The sequence below is a fragment of the Podarcis liolepis genome, assembly GCF_965112155.1.
Source record: "Podarcis liolepis genome assembly, chromosome: 5".
Classification (NCBI taxonomy): domain Eukaryota; kingdom Metazoa; phylum Chordata; class Lepidosauria; order Squamata; family Lacertidae; genus Podarcis; species Podarcis liolepis.
Window position 1 is genome coordinate 44773368 of NC_139556.1, and position 22768 is coordinate 44796135.

Genomic DNA, 22768 nt, shown 5'->3' on the forward strand with positions numbered 1-22768 from the left:
ATTTGAAAGAGCTCTAGTTCCCTAGTTTGAAGTGGTTGTGCAGGCATGTGGGGCTCACTCAAGTAAAGTAGGCCCAAGCTGTTAAGGGCTTTATATACTACTGTATTTACTCAAATGCAATGCACACTTTTTTTGGTCAAATTGTGTCACGAAAATTAGGGTGGGCATTATATTTGATGGTGCATTAGATTCAACCGCAAGCTTTAGAAACACTGCTGACATAGCAAATACTTTTTTGGGGGTTTCAAGGTTTTTAAAATTGAGGTGGGCATTAGATTTGATGGCTCATTGGATTCACATAAATACATTTAACTTAGCCTGGTATCAAAATGGTAGCCAGTGCAAAGATTTGCCCAAAGGTATAATATGCTGATAGGATCTCACTTTTGTCAGCAATAATACTGCAAGCATTCAAACTAGCTGCAGCTTCTAGACCAACCAGAAGGGAAGCCCCACATAGAGCACATTGTAGCACTGGCGGAGGAAGAGGCATGCGTGCAGAGGCAGGGCACCGCCACCGGCAGCACGATCCCGGTGGGGTGCCATTGCGGCTGCCCCCCTGCCTGGGCCGGGTGCCACGCCCCTATGGACGGCGTGTCACACCCCCAGGACACGCGCCCTGCCCTGCCGCTGCCTGCTCTCCACCCCCCGGTGCCGGACCATGAAGCTCCGCGACTGCATTGAAGTAAGCCAGTCTTGAAGTTACTGATGACTGGACTGCAAGTTAAGCTATCCTGGTCCAGGAACAGCAGTAGCTGTTGCATCGGTCACAGCTTGTAAAAGGTGCTCCTAGCGCAGGGGTTTCTGTACCACAAAGCTGAGTTCAGGAGCTCCTTCACAGGCTGTGTATGTGCTCCTTCACAGGGAGTCCAGCCCCATCCAGGGCATTCGTCTCACCTATTTCTCCTGCATGGGAACTGTGCAGATCACACACAGATCCTCCATCTTCCCACGATTCAAGCTGTTGGTTTACCCTCGTCCCAACCCAGAATACACAATTTCAAGGATTATTTTGAAAAGCAGAGAAACAGAGAAAGTGGAATCCAAAAGCTGGCAACCCTGCTAACTGTTACATGGGTTCCTTGGTTGTTTAGAGCTGCAGTCTCATATGCACTAACTTGGAAATCGCTCAGGAAGGCTAACCTTTGAATAGATTTGTATAGGATTGTGCTATGAAACTGCTGCACTGTTTGCATTTATTTGAGAGGGTTGAAACCAATGGAATCTACTTCTGTGTACGCAGGTATAGGCTGAGCCTACAAGTCTATAATCCTGTGCACACTTGCTTGGGTGGGAAACCCATTGAACTCATAGAATCACATTGCACTGATGTGAAATTATCCATCAGTGTTGTTGCTTTTAACCTAGAACAAATGTAATAGTTTATCCGTGTCCTTAAGAAAACATTTTGGAATACATTTTGCTATTCATTTGCAATTTGACCAGCAAAACAAAGCTTTGTTGCTACACAGATGCAACTGTATGAAATGTGTATATAATGTATCCCAATAATAGAATTGGGGGATACTTGCATCCAAATTTTATGGGATTGCTTTAGTAAATAATTTCTAGACCTCCTAGCCTATATTGGATATCTGCCGAATGAGACCTTAGCATGAGTAAGTGTCATTAAAAATATATTTGGTTCAAGTATTCTTTTCACATGATTAGTCATTTCTTGACAATAATGAGTTCTTAAAATTCATGATTATGAGATCTGCCTTGCCAAACTGAGACTCACACAGCATGCTTATCAAAACAAGTAGTATAAACTTGGCCAAGGCACTGCTCTGGTCCAACCAATCGTATTTTTATTTCAAATAGCAAAATAACTTTCGAAGCCACTTAAGACTTAAACTTTGTTATTGTGTTTAAATAAAAACAACATTTCACACAGTATCCCTCCACACTGAAGCCAAAGTCAACAAAAGTTTGGTACCTTTCCGTCTGAAAAGATAATGGACTTATTCACACAAAGTTCACCAAGTTCCTCATCTCTCTCTCTCTCTCTCTCTCTCTCTCTCTCTCTCTCTCTTTCTCTTCCTCTCTTCTCCCCACCCAACATACTACTGCTTGCAGCACCTTTTCCCCTAGCATGCAAATCTACAAAATTGCTTGCCTTAGGGCAAAGTTCTAAAAGAAAACCATATACACATTTTCCTTTGTTATCCCTTCCCCGCTACGGTCACAAGAATTTTCTAATAGTGAGAATCACCAGACAGTGAACTGTGATATAATTATGGCTGTGTTGAGTATTCTCCAATTTCAGTCTTCAAGCCAAAAATAGCAATGGGGGTGGGGGTGGTGCCTGTAAACATTTCTCTGAAGAAAACACTTTGTTTCTGTGAACATTCACTTTTTCTGGTATCTCATCGATTGGCCCTGCGTGATTAGGGTTGTCAATCATGCAGGGAGCTTCCACTTCAGCAGACTGTCCTTCAACTTGCAAAGGGCTGAAAAGGTTGGCCCCATGGAAGTGATGAGCATTGCACTTCCATCCCTTGCATGGTTACAGTACTGGTGGAGGAAGAGGAGTGCGGGGGGAGTGCACCACCCCCGGCAGCGCAATCCTCAGGGTGCCATCGTGGCTGCCCCCTTACAAGCGGTGCATCCCGCCCCCAGGACGCGAGCCCCACCCCTGTGGGTGACACACCCCGCCCCCGAAACGCGCCCCAGCCCCGCTCCCACCTGCTCTCCGCCCCCTGGTGCCCGAGCATGAAGCTCTGCCACTGGGTTACAGTCATGTGAAGGAAGTGAATTCCCAGATAAAGCTAAAGACACAGCCTTAGCCACATTTTCTCATTTGACCTATTCCAAAAAGCCCACTTAGCGGTTCTGACGGGGGTGGCAGTTGCTGCCTCGCATAGCCGCGGATATGTTGGAGTTGGGGTGTCCTTCTTGCTCCCGCATGGCCAACCAATGACACTATTCCTCCGCTGGCCGCACCGGGGGACAGGAGAACACACAAAAATGCAAATTGTCCAATTGCAGGCAAAATCAGAAGTGAGACTGGTGGGTGGACTTGGGCGAAGCCTCCCGCTGCCTGGCTTCAGTCAGGTCCCCCACCTCCACGGCATTTAAACTGACTGCGCTTGCCCTTGCACAGTTTGCAATCAACATCCCTCCTACCCTAATGTTTTGCCCTTTCTGAATGGAAATGTATAGTGCATCTACAGGACCTTGCTATGGAAATATTTTGTTACCATATTTGGGGTCTGGAAGGAATTTCCCTTGCAGACAAATTGGACCCGCCTGGAGGTTTTGCCTGCCTCATAGCAATTATCACAATTTATTGGTGGGAAAAGGCATCGGGCTGGATCCTTAGTTTGGCGTTTTATCGGTCAAAGTTTCAGGGGTCCAGGGGGATGGATTCTGTCCAAATGCTCATGTGGGCCACAGAACTCCCCCAATTGGCATCTGGAGGGATTATCTGGAATTGATTCACATCACAGGGTGATCCTAAACCCCAGGATCGACCCTGAAGGAATAATCACCCAGAAAACAAGTTGAGTGATTCAGGATGCACATCCAGTGCTTATGCCAAAGCCTACTGACATCTGCAATCAGTAAAGCTGTGGCCTTTTTGATCCCATGCTTTTGTCTTGCCATTATTTCTCCTACCCACCCACCATCCCCAACTGCCTGGGCACACTGTGCCTGGCTCCGCCATTTACACTGCGAGAAGACACTAATGCCCTTTAGGAAATTTTGTTGCTTGCTTTCCACCTCAGCTAACTTTTGTAAACAAAATCCTCGGTGTGTTAGATCTAAAGACGTCTGAATGCTCTGCTGAATATAAAAAGGGAGAAGCCCCATCAAAGGACATTCTAGCACCTGGTGCTTAGACATGAGAAATACATTCCTTTTTAATACCTAACATTCTGGCAGCAATATGTTGTTATAGGTTTTATTTATCTTTATTTTACTAATATAAATATATTTGGAGCTGTGCATCTGAAGAAAATACAGACTATGTTTGGGCTTTGGATGCTAATTATATTTGTGAAAGGCAGGAAGTTGTGTTCTTGTATTTGTTGCATACCATTAATGTTCTAAGTGGGGCTTGCCCACATCTCTGAGGAGCATTCCTGATTCAGGGATGGCTCACACATCTTTTCCTTTGAACATTAATTACATGCATAAATACAGAAAGCATGACTTTAACTCTAAGATGCTGCGTACCTGTACTGTATTTTTTATTTTTTTTAAAGGAGACACTCCATTGACAACTGCCCATATTTACTTGGAACCATCTGTTATACACATAATTAAAATAATGTGTAATGAGCTTATTAGTGCACAGAACACAGAACATAATCTATATATGATATAATTCATGACTGGGGGTAAAGTGGGCTAGGTGAAGGTTCAGAAATATTACAACTTAGGTTGCAATCCAATGCAAACTTACCTGAGAGTAAGCCCTAATGAATCTGGTGGGACTTACTTGTGAGCAGACATGCATAGGATTGCACTTTAAAGCACATAGTAACTTGACCCACTACAAAAGTAAAATCAGAGGGATCTAGTATTATCTATCTATCTATCTATTTATCTATCTATCATCTATCTGTCTATCTATCTATCTATCTATCTATCTATCTATCATCTATCTATCTATCTATCTATCTATCTATCTATCTATCTATCTATCATCTATCTATCTATCTATCTATCTATCATCTATCTATCTATCTATCTATCATCTATCTATCTATCTATCTATCTATCTATCTATCTATCTATCTATATCTATCTATCATTTCTGTCTATCATCTATCTATCATCTATCTATCTATCTATCTATCTATCTATCTATCTATCTATCTATCATCATCATCATTATCTATCTATCTATCATCTATCTATCTATCTATCTATCTATCTATCTATCTATCTATCTCTACCTCACTCTATATATATCTAAATACATTTCTGTTCTCCCATCCCCCTTGTCTTGAGTCAGATGGCCTCTTATAATTGCAGTATCAAATCTTTGCCTCAATTTTCAACTGCAGGTGATTTCAAATGATTAAAGATGCACAACAGGGAATAAACAAAAATGCTTACATGCAATTATTTTTAATTAGTATTTGGCTATAAAGTGTATGCCTTCATAAAAAAGTCTGTTATTCACATAAACATCTGTTACCATACACACAAGGAAACACACTGTAAGTCTGTCATCACATTACCAAAACAGAAAATACTAAGGAAGGCCAGACAGGAAAGCCAACACTTAGAGTTTTGAAACAAAAGATATAAGCGTAACTGCCAAAACAGACACTGCACCACGCCTTTCAATTAAGGCAGTTGACAATCAAAGGAAGAACTGTTGCCAATGGAATTATACATGAAAAAGTTAAAATAGACGGAATTATTCTTTGAAAACAATAGAATTCCATAAGCCTAAGATGATTTCAAACTCTTTTACTAATTTTGTACCAGCGTGCATAATCAAAAGGCTTCCTGTTTGTGTGGTATTCATCCATTTTTTAAAATCTTTTTTTTAAAACACACACACACACACACACACACACACACCATTTTTTAAAAGCTTGTTATTTTAAAAATAAGCACTTACACTGAATTTGGGCCTTATCCAGGGATTGAGTTATTGGGCAGTGGGCTGGGGGAAGAATGTGTTGGATTGATTTCAAGATGTGTGATGGCTGAACTAAATGTTTGGCAAAGAGGTATATGGGAAACCTGTTTGTTGTCAAGCAGATCTAAAGTAGGGAGTGTGGGATGATTTGCAAAGGAGGAATGTGAGGAGGCATACTCAACCTTTCCCAAGCCCACACCACCTCCCCCTTGAACCCTCTCCTGTAACTGTTTTTCCCACAGCTGGTGTTCCCCAAATCCCAGATGCTTAGTTCACTCTCCAGGCCTCTCCCTGGATGTGGGAGGAGTCCAACAAAATCAGAAATGGGAGCAGAAATTGCTCGTGTTTTTTTGTTTGTCCCATGTCCAAAATGGAAACCAATCCAGAGAATATGATTGGTGTTCATTGCTACTGTTGCTTTCAGTCTGTACACAACATGTAACACATTACATAATCTGACCCCAGGGATCAGCAAGACAAATAACGTAGCATTTGGTGGAAGATGAACTGTAGCAGAATGAAAATAGTGCTGTGTGCCACAAATACAAGGTCGAATGAAAAACAATGCCTTCTTACATCCCTGGTCATGACCTCTTCAGAAGCTAGAGCAGGGATAGCCAAGGAAGTATTCTTCAGATGTTGTTGGAATTGAACTCGCATCAGCATTAGCCAGCATTGTCCATGGTCAGGAATGATGGAGGTAGTCCAGCAAGAACTGGAGGGTTGAACGAGAGCATCACCCCACCACACACTTGCAAACATCTCAGTGCAGCCATGGATAGCTATTAAGAATTATCTTCCTCACATGTCATTCTAGGTTATGGGCCAGTTTACATGTGCTGGGCAATAGGGCAAGTATCTACCATTTTCTGTCTACTAAGACCAAATTGATGATGGTTGGTACTGTATCCTGTTGACCCTAGCGAGACTCAAATGTAGTGTTAAAAGGGACCTCAAGGCCCAAATATGCTGCCAGTCTAGTGTAGCACTGATAAAAACATAAATCCTGTGTCAGACTATTCGTCTTGCTTCTTGCTCTGTCCTTACCATCATCCTCACCCATCTGGGGAGCAGTAACAAGCCATCATTCAGCTGAGGTCTGGAAGTAGGAAGCTTTATAATCTCAGGTATCCAACTGAAGGTTGTTTTGTTAACTTTTGTTAACAGAAGGAAATGGAGGAGTTGGTCACGATAAGAGATGGAGTAGGTTGGAAGCTGCGCTCTCACCATGTCTTATGCAATTGTGAAATTTTTATTATTTAATTCACTGAGCACTCTTTGTATAGCATGTCTGTCTTTTCCCTTTAGACAACTTTTTATCCATTTAAGGAATCCCACTGGACAAAGTGAGTACCGTTATAGCTGTTTTGTTCTACCAGTACTACTGGATGATAGGAGAAGTCCCCGAAGAAAGGTAAGGTATTAACCACAACAACATTCTTCTCTAATTTAGACGTTGTGGGATAAACAACGATCTGCTGTGTTGTAGTCTCTTAGAAACATATATTATAGTGACATGTATCCCAAGGGGGGAAAGTGTTAATGTGTCATTTATTCATAAAAAGATAAATAAAATTTATCAATTATACAACAACATAAATCCTGAATAGTACAGGGGAACCCCCGCTTACATGGAGGGGGGGACCATGTGCATCACCGGAACACACATGAGTAGGGAGTCCCTTGTTCTGCCTCGCCCCATTCCGCCCCCGTTCCACCTCACCCCACCTGCTTCTGGTGCTGAAAATGATGCGTGTGTCAGCAGGCACGCATGTGCTGATTGCATGCAAGTGGGGAGGAGCCTGTATTTAAAATGAAATTATTTAAACAGCATCAATCTTAATTCTACTGTTCGGTTAGGAACTGTATAATCCTGCCCCACCAACCCTCAAATTTTTGCACCTTTCCCCCCAGCCTGTTTGGTAACCAATAACCAAACAAGTCAAACAAACCCAAAATTGGAGATTTGAAGTTATCACATGTGGAGATGCAGTTTGTGCATTACACTGGCACTTTCTTTTGCTTTATTTCAGCATATTTCTTCAGCGTAGCCTGAGGCTGTTAATCTCTCACAGTTTTACCTTTGTTTTGTAGTGTTTCTTAAACTCAGTCATCACCTTATCTGGACTAGCACAGGTAGAGCCCAAGTGAAATTCTACAGCACCCACCACAGATTACAGCATAGCAAAGATGACCCCTTGCTCGAAAGCCGATTGGAATCCTTTCCAACTTGCCTTGATTTACTAGCCTTCTCCTGCTCATCTGCATTTCATATATCTTCCAAAGTATCAGAAATATGAAAGCCATACATTATGTGGAGGGAACAGCCCAGTTCATTATTATCATTTTTATTTATTTAATGATATAGTTTTTAATCAGGAGAAACAGACAGTTGAAATTGTTTATTGCAATCATACAATACAGTCATAAATAAACATTATGGTAGGTTACAAGTGTAACAGAAAACATCTGACATATATAAAAGGGAAAGAAAAACCCTTCTAAGAATTCCATATAAAAGAGACAGTGTTTGCAAATCAACTGAAAAAGAGATTTTAAAAAATGGGGGAAAGGGTGGGGTGGAGGAGACTGTTGTAATTTATTTATTTTTTTAAAAAATGTAGAGAACAGACAAGGTAAATTTCTTATTAAAATATAGCAATGCATTCCTGACCTAGCTTGCAGTCCAATGCATACTCACTTAATAGCAGTGCTTTTTTTCTGGGGGGCACAGGGGTACACCTACACCTAAACATTTTGTGAATCTAAGTTTGCCCTCATTGAGGGGCAGTATTTAAATATGATTAGGAAAATGATAGTACCCCTAAACATTTTTTAAAGGGAAAAAGCACTGCTTAATAGTATGGGCTCACTACTACTTATTTCAAAATAAACACACATGGGATTTAGCTGCATCTCTCTGTAAGGAAGTGTATTATTTCCTGCAGACATCAGATACTATATGGAAGAAATTTCACAGCTACTTTTGAGAGAATTACAGTGCCGGTACCTCTACCCAACCTGAAGTAGGAAAGCAATGGGACCCGCATTCAACAATGAAGTGGGATGGGAGGAGGTGATGGCGCTAGGAGCCATAAATTCAGGTGGTACTTCTTGCCGTCCACCAGATTTCCCAGCATCTAATCAGTATACAGTCTCACAACAGAGAAAGACATCTATTCCCCAAACTCAGAGATCTTTTTTCTTGTGTGTGAACGCCTCATATTATGTCCTAGCGGGGCTAAAACTAGAGATTCTAATCTGTGATCCTTCAAATGTTGTTGAACTTCAGCTACCATAACCCCAAACCATAGGTCATTCTGGATTGGGCTGATGGGAGTTGCAGTCACAACAACATTTGGAGGGCCACAAGTTAGCTACAGGAATGGAAATATATTATTAAGGGGCAGGATGGAGGATGAAGTTAAATGACATACTGTTATGAGTTTGAGGTAGGCTGTATACCTAAGCCCTCTTCCAATTCCTGGATCTATCACGGATTCAATTTCTGGAATAGCCAGGAGAGCTTCCTGGAGAGGTAATGGCCCTCTAAGTATGGACCATTAAGGTAACAAAATAAGTGTGCCAGACAGCATATGGTTGGGCATGGGCCCACTCCCTTAACTTGCTGGTAGTTAGAAAGACAAAGGCAGAGTTGAGGGTTGAGGAGTGTGTAAACTAGAAGCAAGGCTGCAGGCTGGGCAGCTAACAAACAGAACAGTGCTTGATTTTTGCTGGAATCCAAGGCTGTGGCTATGGGAGAAGCAAGACCCTCTTGGGGTGTTAATGCTTTCAACCCCTCCATCGTAGGCTCAGGTTGTATATATGTGTAAATAAGCCATATATCATAAAGCCACTGCAGTCTCTTCTGTCCCTCATTTGGAAAGAAACCAAACCCTAGGTAAGTGCCTGAAACCCTGGAATCTCACACTTGGATATTGGGGTGGTGCGCAGCAATTTGTGGTGTGCAGTCTTTGCGGAGGCAATGGTATTAGCAGAAGCATCTTTAACAGCACCTATTTTAGCACTAAGGGACGCGGGTGGCGCTGTGGGTTAAACCACAGAGCCTAGGACTTGCCGATCAGAAGGTTGGCGGTTCGAATCCCCGTGACGGGGTTCCGTTGCTTGGTCCCTGCTCCTGCCAACCTAGCAGTTCGAAGGCACGTCAAAGTGCAAGTAGATAAATAGGTACCACTCCAACGGGAAGGTAAACGGCGTTTCCGTGCACTGCTCACATTCGCCAGAAGCGGCTTAGTCATGCTGGCCACATGACCCAGAAGCTGTATGCTGGCTCTCTTGGCCAATAAAGTGAGATGAGCGCTGCAATCCCAGAGTCGGTCACGACTGGACCTAATGGTCAGGGGTCCCTTAACCTTTACCTTTATTTTAGCTTTATTTTAGCATTAGTGCAGTCCCTGCTTCAAATATAATAGCAATCTGTTGCTGGAATGCACTGTTCATTTCCTCTATGTCACTGCACATGGCCCTGTGAAGAACAGTTAGTATGCAGTGGGCTGTACACTTGTAAAAATGGTACACACACATAGGCACACATACAGTTCTGTGTTCACGCTAACCTCTTTATCACTCTTTCTGAATGTTAGCTAGCAAGGGGGCAAACACATTGGCATTCTATTTGTTTATCTTATTTAAAAGCATTTCTAGCCTCCTTTCACACAGTGCCATCTAGGTTTGGGAAAACAAGAGGCAGGCCAAGTTTTGGAAAACCGGAATTGGTTGGACCCATGCGCATACCAAACACAGGACACTGCCTTAAATAGAGTCAGACTCCACCTAGCTCAGTATTGTCTACATGGACTGGCAGCGACTTCCCATGGTTTCAGGCAGAGAGTAGTTGCCAACCCTGCCTGGGGATTGAACCTGGGACTGTTTGCATGCAAAGCATGTGCTCTGCCACTGAGCTATGGCCCCATCACCTCAATGATAGATGAGAGAGGAGTGGAGAAGCAGTGATGATAAATAGTGGTGGAATTGATGTAAGAACTCTCAATGATGACTCCTCTCTTCCACTCCCATCAAGCATAAGGAGGCCTTTAGCTAGTAGGTAATAATGAGCACCTTGATTTATGCCTACAAACATTTAGATGGCATTACTCATCCAGCATGACATTACTTATGTGCTTCATGGAGGATAAGGATATCAGTGGCTACATTACCATGATGGTTATATTACCACCAGTATCAGAGGCAGTAGCCCTCTGAATACCACTTGCTGGAAATCCTAAGTGGAAGACGGTTATTGTGCTCACACACTGCTTGTGGGCTTCCAGAGGCATCTGGTTGTCTACTGTGATAACAACATGTCGGACCAGATAGACCTTTGGTTTGGCTCAGCAGGGCTGCTCTTGTGACACTAAATGTCATTTTACAGGATCTGTAGGCTGGTTTTGTGTGTATGGGTATTATAGCAATATTATAAATATTAGAACAGGAATCAGAAAAATGTAATTGTCGTCTTTGGTTCATACATTTTCTGGATTGTTTTTGATTCATCTATTAGCTATTTTTCAATTTGATACAAATAATCAAATTATGCACATTAGTTTTACACAGAATTGGCTCTTTTCTGTTCAGCCACAGAAACAAGTTCCTTGTTTATTTCACTCATATTTATATACGTGCCCATCCAGCTGTGCTCTGACTTGTTTTATGTACCATGTGTTGCGCAAATGAATAGCAGTTTTCCAGTTTTATTTCCATTTTTTGCATGCAGTCACCCAACCTAGATATTATTCCAGCTGTTAAGTGCATTTCAACCCCCTTTATTTTTTTTAATCATCCACACCGAAGGCTTGACGTTACCGCTGTCATTTATTATTATTTTATCTTCATCACAATCTGACATTAACTAACAAATGTTCCAAATGTCAAACTATAGCAGTGATAAAATCCTAGCATGCTCATTGTAGCACAACTCCTGCAGGGGCTGGATTCAGTCTTAACAGCAACAATAATTATCTCATAAACTATACACTATAAATTGTTTTCCACAATAATAAAGCCGGGAGACAAACCTCAAATTTGTCACTGAATTTCTTGATTGAAAAAAAAAAAGTGTGCAGAAACATGGCATTAATGAATTTGCTTTTGTTATTTAGATAGGAATAAAATCTTAAATAGGATTAAATTACTCATGAGTTATAGTTGGAAACAAGATTGATGATGTCCTCATTTGTTTTTACTGTCTTACATTAAAAAAACAGTGACTAATCTAATTGTTTTTTTTACTAAACATATCATCTCGTAATTCTTCATAAAGGTAATTATTTACTTATGACAGAGCAGCAGTAACAGTTGGATAAGGCTTCACATAAATTTGTTCTTAGAACCATTGAGCTCATAGGCGCAAAGTGCCTACCACAGCCTTAATAACTGATTCTGAAGGATTCCAAATGAAAACGAGGGAGCTGCTCAAGGGTAAATAGGTTGAGGATTGTTGCCAAATTATGGAAAGGAATCCCCTCCCAAACACCCATGGACTAAGGCATGGCTCTCAATAGTGCCCTGGTTCGCACATCACATTAAACCAAGGCTTTCTAGAACTGGATCCAAATTTCAAACTGTCTCCATCTGCTTGGAATTTATGGTAGGGAGAGTGCTAGTAGATGGCCAATGATGGAACACTGTGACAGAGGAAATGCTCCATATTTCTTTCTGCGACTTGTCTGAGTAATGCCTTGTAAGAAAAGAAAAGAAAACACATGACATGATATAATCACATGAGAGGTTCTCAGATGCTGCTCCATTTTATTTGCTGCTTCTTGCAGGGTTGTGGGGGTTCAGAAAATTTCCATGAAATGAGAGTACAGTGGTACCTCGGGTTAACTGCTTAATTCGTTCTGGAGGTCTGTACTTAACCTGAAACTGTTCTTAACCTGAAGCACCACTTTAGCTAATGGGGTCTCCTGCTGCTGCCACGCTGCCAGAGCCCGATTTCTGTTCTCATCCTGAAGCAAAGTTCTTAACCTGAAGCACTATTTCTGGGTTAGCGGAGTCTGCAACCTGAAGCGTATGTAATCTGAAGCGTATGTAACCTGAGGTACCACTGTAGAATGGGCAGGATTGTCAGCCAGTTGCTCAGTTTAGGGCTGTTAAAAGGCAGCTATATCTAAATCTAGACCTGAATAGTGTGTTTTCTTGTTCAGGGGCCCAGAGGACAGTACTTGAGTTGGAACTTCTGAGAACAGTGTTGTACTTCTGCAGATTAGGGGAAAAGCAGAAGTGTGGGCTCCTTGCATTTATATCAAACCTGAAGGTTTAATTTTGCTTGCCAGTTACAGGGGCTTATATTGCATAGCCCTATTTCCTTCTGTGCTTAATGCTTTGGGCACACCAACCAGTAACCTTCAAATCCATGGCTTCTGGCTCTTGTTTGAATGTTCTGAAGTCATGGTAGACTTGGGTGTCTACTCATATTCAACTCTATTTTGTGGGTATCGGTGTCATATTTATGCACGCTGTGCATCCTAGAGCATATTTCTTTTGCTCCCATCACTCCACAGGAGGAAAATGTGTAGAAATATAAGGTAGATTGTGAAGATCATTGCCACCATCTTCTACCCAGAACAAAGGGGTGCAACTCTGCCCTGTTCCTAATTTCTTTTGGTCTTCCGCAGTAGTATATCTTGCCACCAGTGCATTAATGACACTATTAATGACTTGCTATTTCTATTAAGTGTGATAAGGGAATGCTAGTCTAATTCAGAAGAGTAATGTCCATTCTCATCTGGTAGTTAAGGCCATGATTCTGAAAACCACAGTTATGCATGTTGCAATTATGGCACTACTGGCATTTGCATGCTTTTTCTGAAGAACAGGGATGGCGGAACATTAACAAAACTGGAGTACCCCAGTTTCACTTCACGAATCTCAGAGTAAATAAATTTGCTAATTTTATCTCTTTGTCTCAGGAGTTCAAATAGCAGTCTTCCCATTTACTTTTGTTAGAACAAGCTATTGTAGAAAAACCAACTCAAATATATTAAAGAATGAATTTTCCTAATTGGATCAAATACTGGGCAAGAACTATGCAAAGTGCCAACAAAGTCTCTGGGTAATTTTGATTATGGGGGAAAAAATTGAAAGAAAATCCAGTCAATTCATTGTTACAAGGTCACAGCCTTTCACTGTGTTCATCCACAAAGATGGTTCTTTCATTTTCTCCTTCCTCTTCTTTTACTTGCCATGAACATCTTATTAACAATTTGTATAAATGCCTAATCCAGAACATTACTGCTACACTAGACTGTTGACTCCAATTTCATAAACGTGTAAGAAGTGAGCAAATTAAGTAGTATGAACTATGACAGTCCTCTGACACTGACAGTGTAGAGTACTGGCCCACACATGCTGTACAGCATAATGATTACATTACAATCTTGTGATATTATTCAAAATGACTTCAGATAAATGAATGATAAACTAGGGGTTATGCTTCCTTTTATTACAGGGCTGATAAGGTAGCTAATCAGTGTCCAAGTATATGTCATTACATAAATTATGAACCAGAGTTTGATGTGAATTCCCCAACGAGACAGAGCCCGAGTGTCATCTGCAGAGAGACTAAAGGCTGGGAAACGAATTCTGAAAACAATAGCCTTTTTGTGTGTTTTAACTGCATTAAGAAATTACAAAAGAAATGGCAAAAGACTGCCTTTTTATATTTAATTGGACAACGGTTTCTGTTGTGATAAAGATGATTGGCTATTGCTTCCCTACTCCTAAGCAGTTTGATTTTCTACCTATGGCCTTCTAACCCTGCAGTCCTCTTGGTGGGATCCGAAGGACAAAAGAATGTCCTTCACCAAGAGTAAAGAGAGAGCTCTGACCTTGGAGAGGTGGATTTGATGTTAGTTTCTCCCTCATCCCTGCTGTTGCATTTTCTTCAGCCTTGCCCCTACCTATGCTGGAAATGTGGTCTCAGTTGGTCCAAAAAGGGAGAGTGTTGGGTGGATTGGAACAGGTTAGGTGCATGCCAGGGGAAAGGCTTGGATCCAAAGGACCCATAGGGTTGGATGAGCCTTTGGCTAAATGTGAGTCTTAGTTAATCTGATCAATCCTGCCTCTAACATTTAGATATTCTTGCAAATATAGCACAATATTAGCCACAGACATAAGGCTGCCCTCTTACAATGTTGTAATTTCCTTTAATTTCTGAGTAAGCATACTTACAACCACAAAATTACTTTTGAATAACATTATTAACAGTGGGAAATTATGCACACTTACTTGGGAGTAAGCTCCATTGAATTAACTGGAATTCACTTCTGAGTAAACACGCACAGGATTGTGCTGGGAGACATTATTTTGATGAAAAGAGGACTTTATTCTAGAATCCAATGAGCATTTCCTAAGCCTAGAGAATTTGGAAGCCTGGGACTTGGTTTTGCTACAAATCTAATGGGCTCTTTCCACCCCATTTTAACATATTTGATATGAAATTCAGATATAACACTAGCTAGTCTAAAGCTAAGCTTAGAATATACACATCAAAATTGAGTTACAGAAGAATCCGGTTGACACAGATTAACAGTTGTATTTACCAAGTTCTATCACTGTGTCCCCCATAATCGCTGTGCTTGCAAAATTTAATTTAAACTTTATTCTGAAATAATATTGAAAGAGTGATTGTGAATTATGCAACCAGGAAAGAAAAGGGAATTTTCATTGTGTCTTTGCTTAGCTTTATCTGCTTTATGTGAATTACAGCTATACTCCGATAAGTAACAACTAAGATTTATAATAGAACCTCTGGAACAAGCTACTTAGATACATATACTTCTCATAATTACAATCCAGTTAGACTTTCATTCCAGGATAAGATGAGATGTTGTTGGTATCCTGAGGTTTACAATATAATATTTTAGGGATGTTTCATACTGAGGACCTTGTATAGAGAAATTTAGTCATGCTTAAGTGCAGTTGAAATGAATAGGACAAGTGGGGTTCATACTAGGTGTGACTAGGGCTCCCCCCCCCCAGTCAGAACTCACTGGAACTCACTTCTAGCACCTCTCAGGTGGGCGCCATTGCCATTCTAAAAGAACAAGGGAGGCGTTCATGGTGAGTTCCAGCATCTCTTTTTCTAGAAAAATAGCACTGGGTGTGACACACTGGGCCATCGACACTTTGGTTTGTCTTGTGATTTAAAGTAATGGGTCTGAGAGAGCTTTTTGTCCCACCCTTTCCCCAGGAAAACGCTCTGTTCACTGCTGAATCAGAACAAATGTCAATCTGCAGAAAGCCTGATACAACACTGAGCTCCTATGTTCCAAAAAAAGAAGACATTTCCTGCATGTCAGCTGCGAGTCACTCCATGCAGCTTACTCCTGAGTAGACATATCCAGGATTGAACTGCACAAGACTGAGCTGTGAATCATATGCCACCTACTCTTTCTCAGCTACAGCCCACTGTTATCTGTAAGATGGGACTAATAACATTGATCCACCTTACAGGACTTGTTCATAAGGTGTACATGAGATAATGCGGAGCACTCCAAACTCAAAAGTGCTACCTAATTGTAAATATGATTATTGCTTCATTTGCATGGAAAGAATTAGAAAAGGATTTGATGAAGACAATTTTTTCTTCTTCATGAGGTGAAAGCTATAAGGAATACAAACTGATATTCTTGTCTCAGGTTCCTTTTTGTGGGCTTGACAGAAATGAAAAAAAAAATCATCTTTCTCACCTGTCATGGAAAGACACTAAACATGGACCCCTGCTGTGTTATTTCCACAGCCAGACTTCACAGAAGACCTGCATTTAAAAGTTCTGACGTATTCACATAATCTTTAATTTGTCATTTTTAGTTTCTGACAACTGGGGATGCCAAACAAACAAGCAAAGAAACAAACAAACTGTGAGAAAATGTGGGAAGCTGAGATGGGGATGGGAGAGTTTAGTTTAGGAGTGATGCTACTCATCATTGCTGAATAATCCAGTTTACTCAGGTTGGCAAACATTTTTTTGAAATTTGATCATACCTACAAGTGGTACCTTTTCATATAGGATTGCATTGCATTGGCATGTAGATATTTGAGGGGAATATATGTAGAAACCCACATATTTGAGGCTTTCCAGAGCAGTATTTATTGTTTAATTAAATGATCAAAGCATTATTAATTAAAACAGTTCAATGTCAGAAGAGTCCAAGATAGGAATAAAGGGCCAGTAACAGATATTATAGATAATTAAGAAGGCTTAGGCATCCTGGGCAGTGGGATTTGAAAGGATCTTCACACTCAGTTTGTAATATGGCATCAATGACATCTTGGGAATAGTGCAAAGTAAATAAAAATAAAAATAGGGCGCTGTGAAATCACCCCATTTGCCTCATAATTCAGGAAGTACACAGATCCAATGTGCACCCTTCGAAAATACCACCAAGGGCAGAGAAGGATAAGATCAGTTCTCATGCCTTCCTTTTCATGAAGCCAAGTCAGTAATTCTGGTGGGTTGCCAACCTTAGACCACACTTGCAGCTTATACATGTGCAAGTGAGCAGTGAGGAAGGCCCAAGGCAAAGGTGCATTGGGTGTGTAACTGAAGAGCTGTAAGATTCAGTACTTGGTCTGCTTGGCTGTTAAATGGTTCCATAGGGGCAAATGCTGCACATCCCATAAGAACATAAAAGAGCCCGGCTGGATCAGGCCAAAGGGCAATCTAATGCAGCATCCTGTTTGCATAGTGGCCCACCAAATTGCCATGGGAAGCAGGACCTGCATGCAAGAGCACTCTCTGGACTTGAGATTCCGAGCAAATGTCATTCAGAGGCATACTGCCTCCAACCGTGGAGACAGAACACAGCCATCATGGCTAGTGAGTATACCATCTACTTTCAATACTGTCCCTCCATTTCCAAGAAATGCCACCAGAACTAGGAGCTGGTTGTGTGCCTCATTTTTCTGTTTGTTTGTGTCTTTTATAGTACACTATATTTATTTGTGTTTTTAGCAATGTTGTAAGCTGCTTAGGAGTCTTCTGGTAACAAGAGGCTAACAAGTCATCATCATCATATCATCATCATCATCATATCAGTTCACTTTACCTTATTTTCTTCTCTTTGTACCAGATGCCAAATCCCTCCGGTTGCAATCCTATGCATATGTACTTGAAAGTAAGCCCAGTGAACTAAGAAGAGCTTGCTTTTGATTAAAGGATTGCACTTGGAGACTGGAACTTGCTACTCAGGAGTATTTATGATGAAAACAACAGCAATGTAATATATACATCCACCATAAGAAGCCTGTAGCCAAAAGGTTCTCTCTCTGTGTGTGTGTATGTATGTATTTTTTTCCATACGCAGTGGGCAAGGCTATATGAGACATAAACACATTATATGTATGAACACTAAGATGTATGCAAATATTTTTTAAAAATATATTCTGCTCTTTCCCCAGTGCTCTTAAAAGGATTGTTTTGAAGCACCAACTGTAGATTTATAATATTATATCCCACTGTACTGTATACATTTGCTAACAACAACAACAACAACAACAACCTTTACTGAATCCACACTAGTGACAAAGCTGCCAAGAAGTGAGTAGTTGATATGCCTTTTTATTACTGCAGCTGCCTTGTTTTTTTTCTAGTCAAAATAAAAGAAAATCACAGGATCCTTAAAATAATAGCTGACAGCAGGTAGTTACTGAGAAATGCATGTCCCTGCCTCTTAACTTTGTAGCATCCATCCAGATGGCAGATTACAGACTGGGATCTGCGGGTTGGTGACAAATACATGGGTAATAGCATTCAGCTCGCCTAACTGTAAAAGTGAATTCACTATTCTGCTTTGATTGTAGACTTGACATATCAGATGAGAAGACTCTGCGGAAGAACCTGCCAGAGCAACAGCACAAATAAATGCCAGACACAAGTGCCGCTTGATGTGGAATTACAAACATTGTACCTATCATCAATTCAAATTTAGCTCAGTATGTAAAGTCTTGAGTTGTTGTTACATCACATGAACAGCAGGCTTGGAAGGCTGTTACTTGTTTACAGAGATACAAAAGAGGGTTTAAGCAGCCTAGCCCCTAGTGATTTCCTCTAGCAGAGCCGCTCCAGCCATTGTTTTGCTATGGGAAACAGGGAAGATTGGAATTTTTAAACACACACACACACACACACACACACACACACACACACACACACACAGGAACAAGCACCACTTAACATTCTCACCTTTACACGCTCTCAAACCCATTGTATCAATTATTCAGGTTTTTGTAGAAGCAGATGTATTGATCTCTCGGTTTTGCCTGAGAGTACACAGTGCAATTTGGAAAAGGCATGGTGCAAAGATTCTTTTAATTCTCTCTGTGTTCCCTCTCATAATGGAGTGTGTGGCTCCCAGCTTATCTCACTACAGATTTTCAAACTGGTTCCAGCGGCTGCTTATGTAGTCCTCGAGGAGGTGAGGTCTTTCTGATGCACAAAGAAATCTAGCTGTGTTTACCATTCACTGTATACTATGATTAGGAAGTCTGCAAAGGAGTGTGAGAATCCATCTCTTTTGTTGTGATGCACCTGAGGGCTACTTATATATATATATTTCCAATTATACACCTGAGATGTTTGAAGTGTATACCTGTAAATGTCAAGTGTGAATGCAACAAAGATGTGTTATTGAACCTGTGTTACCATATAGTCACACTTATCACAGGAAGGTTTAATTGGCTGCAGATGCTTATTGAGCAGGTGGCAAATCCAGGTCTGACTCTTCACGAGGCATAAAATAGCACCAAAACAGTAGGACAATACATTAAAGGTAAAGGGACCCCTAACCATTAGGTCCAGTTGTGACTGTCTCTGGGGTTGCGGCGCTCATCTCGCTTTATTGGCTGAGGGAGCCAATGTACAGCTTCCGGGTCATGTGGCCAGCATGACTAAGCCACTTCTGGCAAACTAGAGCAGTGCACGGAAGCACTGTTTACCTTCCCTCCGGAGCGGTACCTATTTATCTACTTGCACTTTGATGTGCTTTTGAACCGCTAGGTTGGCAGGAGCAGGGACCAAGCAATGGGAGCTTACCCCGTTGCGGGGATTTGAACCGCCAACCTTCTGATCGGCAAGTCCTAGGCTCTATGGTTTAACCCACAGCTCCACCCGCGTCCCCAGGACAATACATTACTTGATGCATAAAGTGATGCGGGGGGGGGGGGATATCTTCTCTTTCATAAACATCAACATAGTTACAATGGCAAATATAAGTACAAGACTCTGTATTGAAGGCCATAGGTAAAGGACTTGTTTTGCTTGCAGTAGATCCTGGGTTCAATCACTGGTGTCTCCAGGTATGGCCAGAAAGGACCCCTGCCTGATAATTTGGAGAGCTGCTACCAGTCAGCATGTAGACACTATTGAGCTACATGGATCAGTGGTCTGATTCTGTACTAGGCAGCTTCCTATATTTGAAGCCATTATCAGGAATGCATTGATGAAATGCCAGCTAGTGATTAATACCACACTTGGTGCTGTATAATTCACATCTAGTGCTACAGTTCTGAAATATTCACAAGATTATGTTTACATGTTCAATTAATCTCTGAACTGGTGTGCCATTTTGTTCTGCGTTTTTACTGAATTTATATCAGCATATCTAAAGAACTGCTCATATTGGAGGCTCATTCCAGGGACAGTATAAACGTTTTCACGTAGAATCCATCTACATGTGTACACAGTTGTTCTCAGTCACTCATGTTCATTAATTGAAGTAGGTCCACTCTGAGTAAAACTTAGTTGAATACCACCAATAGTCTTTGCCATAACTTGCCAGAAGCTGAACCAATTTAGAATCCAGTGAATCCTTGGCTGACTCAACTCCACCCCTTCCTAGACCCTCCTCATTGGCAAAGCCCAGAATAGCAGAACTGGGAGGATGGACAGCTTGTGCCTCATCAAAATACTCTTCGGCATCATGGATCAGGGAATTTGAGTGCTATGTAGGACTTCAACCCTATCTAACCTTAGCTGGGAATAAGTTCATTGTACTCAATACACCTGAGTTGTATTGAGCTATAGGATCGCACTGTAAAGTGCAAAATAAGGGATAAGGGTGAAACGTGCCACTTACCACTCATCATTCATATCACAACATCAACATTAGCATGGCTAATCACAACACCACAGCTGGTAAATAATAACAATAACAATTTTATTATTTATATGCTACCATCTGACTGGGTTGCCCAAGCTAATCTGGGTGGCTCCCAACAAAATATTAAGAACATAATGAAACATCAAACATTAGAAACATAAAAAGCAAACATACCAAGTATGAATGACTGGACGAGTAAAGCTAAAAATGAATGGGTGGGTCTAGTTGAATTCATGAAGAGGGTGGTTGGGAGGGTGGGGGGTTGCAAGCAAGTAACAAACTCTATTAAGAACATGTATCATGCATTGTAAAAAATGGAAAGTTACAAATAAAGCCATTTTATATTGGATTTTCCTCTGTATTGTAATAACTGGTATAGGTTTTCAATGCAAAGGTTCAGTAATAATGAGACAAGCAATAGAAGGTCATATCAATTAAGATGTTGCCTCATGTGCCTAAATAATGGAAAATACTTTAGTATGGAATTCATATATGTAAAGATCAACTTTCGATGTTGATTGGATCATGTTTAGCAAACAAAAGTTGTAGCCCAATCTGACAATTGTTTACTCACACAAGTAAGTCTTATTGATTTCAGCACGTCTTACCTCCAAGTAAATATGCTTAGGATGTCAGCCTCATAAAGGATACAACCTACATCTTATTGAAATGAAAGCCAAAACCTCTGTTAACTTCAGTGTTCATAGATTTTACCTTAAATCAATAGCCACAGCAGAATGTATGACTAGCTTTTGTTAGGTACTATGAATGCTCAAATCATTTCTTTAGCTATTGTCTGAGCTGATGATCTTTGCTGATCTCTTAATATAATCATATTTGTGTTAAGTTCATAGTAACAATTAACTTGATGTTATCAGTGGTTATCTAAAACACAGTAAATGGAAATATCTGCCAAAAGCGAATAAACATATTAGAACGACATGTTTAAATGATCTGGATAACCCTATGAGCCAACATAGCAGGTGGTAATATCCTGTTCTTAAATTACATTTCAGCAAGTGAACATAATAAATCCTCTTGTGTTATATTTCGCTAGTAGCAACGTATACTCACATTATTCTATTTGACCTCATTACTGCTAATCATTATCACATTTTTAATAGCTGCCACAATGAGTGAAACAGTTAATACAGTATTTCTTGCCGAAGAGAGCCTGTCAGGTTATTGATGACAAATTAAAATTAATAAAGAAGATCTGTGTTGAATTTGAGGGTATGGAATAACTCCGAGCATCCAGATGATTGGGAAAGGCCTCTGGGGTCCTCTGTGAAGAATAATGTTTTTGGTGTACGTGTATTGTCTTGAAAGCAACGCTAAAACTGCCAAATCTCTGCTTTTGCCTGGAAGACTTCCTGAAATAGGAGCTGTATTCTTTTGGCCCTCATCACATGTAATTTATTCCTCAGAGAGATATTTCCTGTTCTGTACACCTTAGCTTGGCGCCGTAATAATAGAATGTTTCTAAGGTTCTACAGTTTTATTTACCTCGGTAAGAACCTTTACAAGAGCAATCTCAGCCAAACATTGTTGGAGTCCAGATAATGTAACAAATAACTAAAAGTTCAATACAGCATTTCTTTCCACATACACGGGCTCTGCTTTTCAGTGCATTTACCCTGCGACTATTTACTTTAGTCCTTTTCGCTTTTTCTTTCCCCAAATCACTTATTCGCTAAGGGCAGTTAGAAAACCGTATGCCTCCCAGTAGTTTCCTGCATCTAAATTGTGCTAGAAATTCTCTCTCCTGGCATATAACTCATTTCTTTTAAAAGGTTTATATTTACATATCTTTTACATGTTCTCTATCTATTTCAGATATTGGTGTTTATTAAAGGTGCCTGCTCTGTAGGGAACTGGGGAGAGAGAAAGTCATTCCCCACCTGGGACTTAGGTTCAAGGCCATCCTGAGGTCCTGAATTAATTGAATATAGTACTATTAGTTCAGTCCTTAGTAGACAGTAGTCCGCATCATGGAATCACCAGACATAATTTTGACTGTGCCCAGGAGGCAAACCAGGGA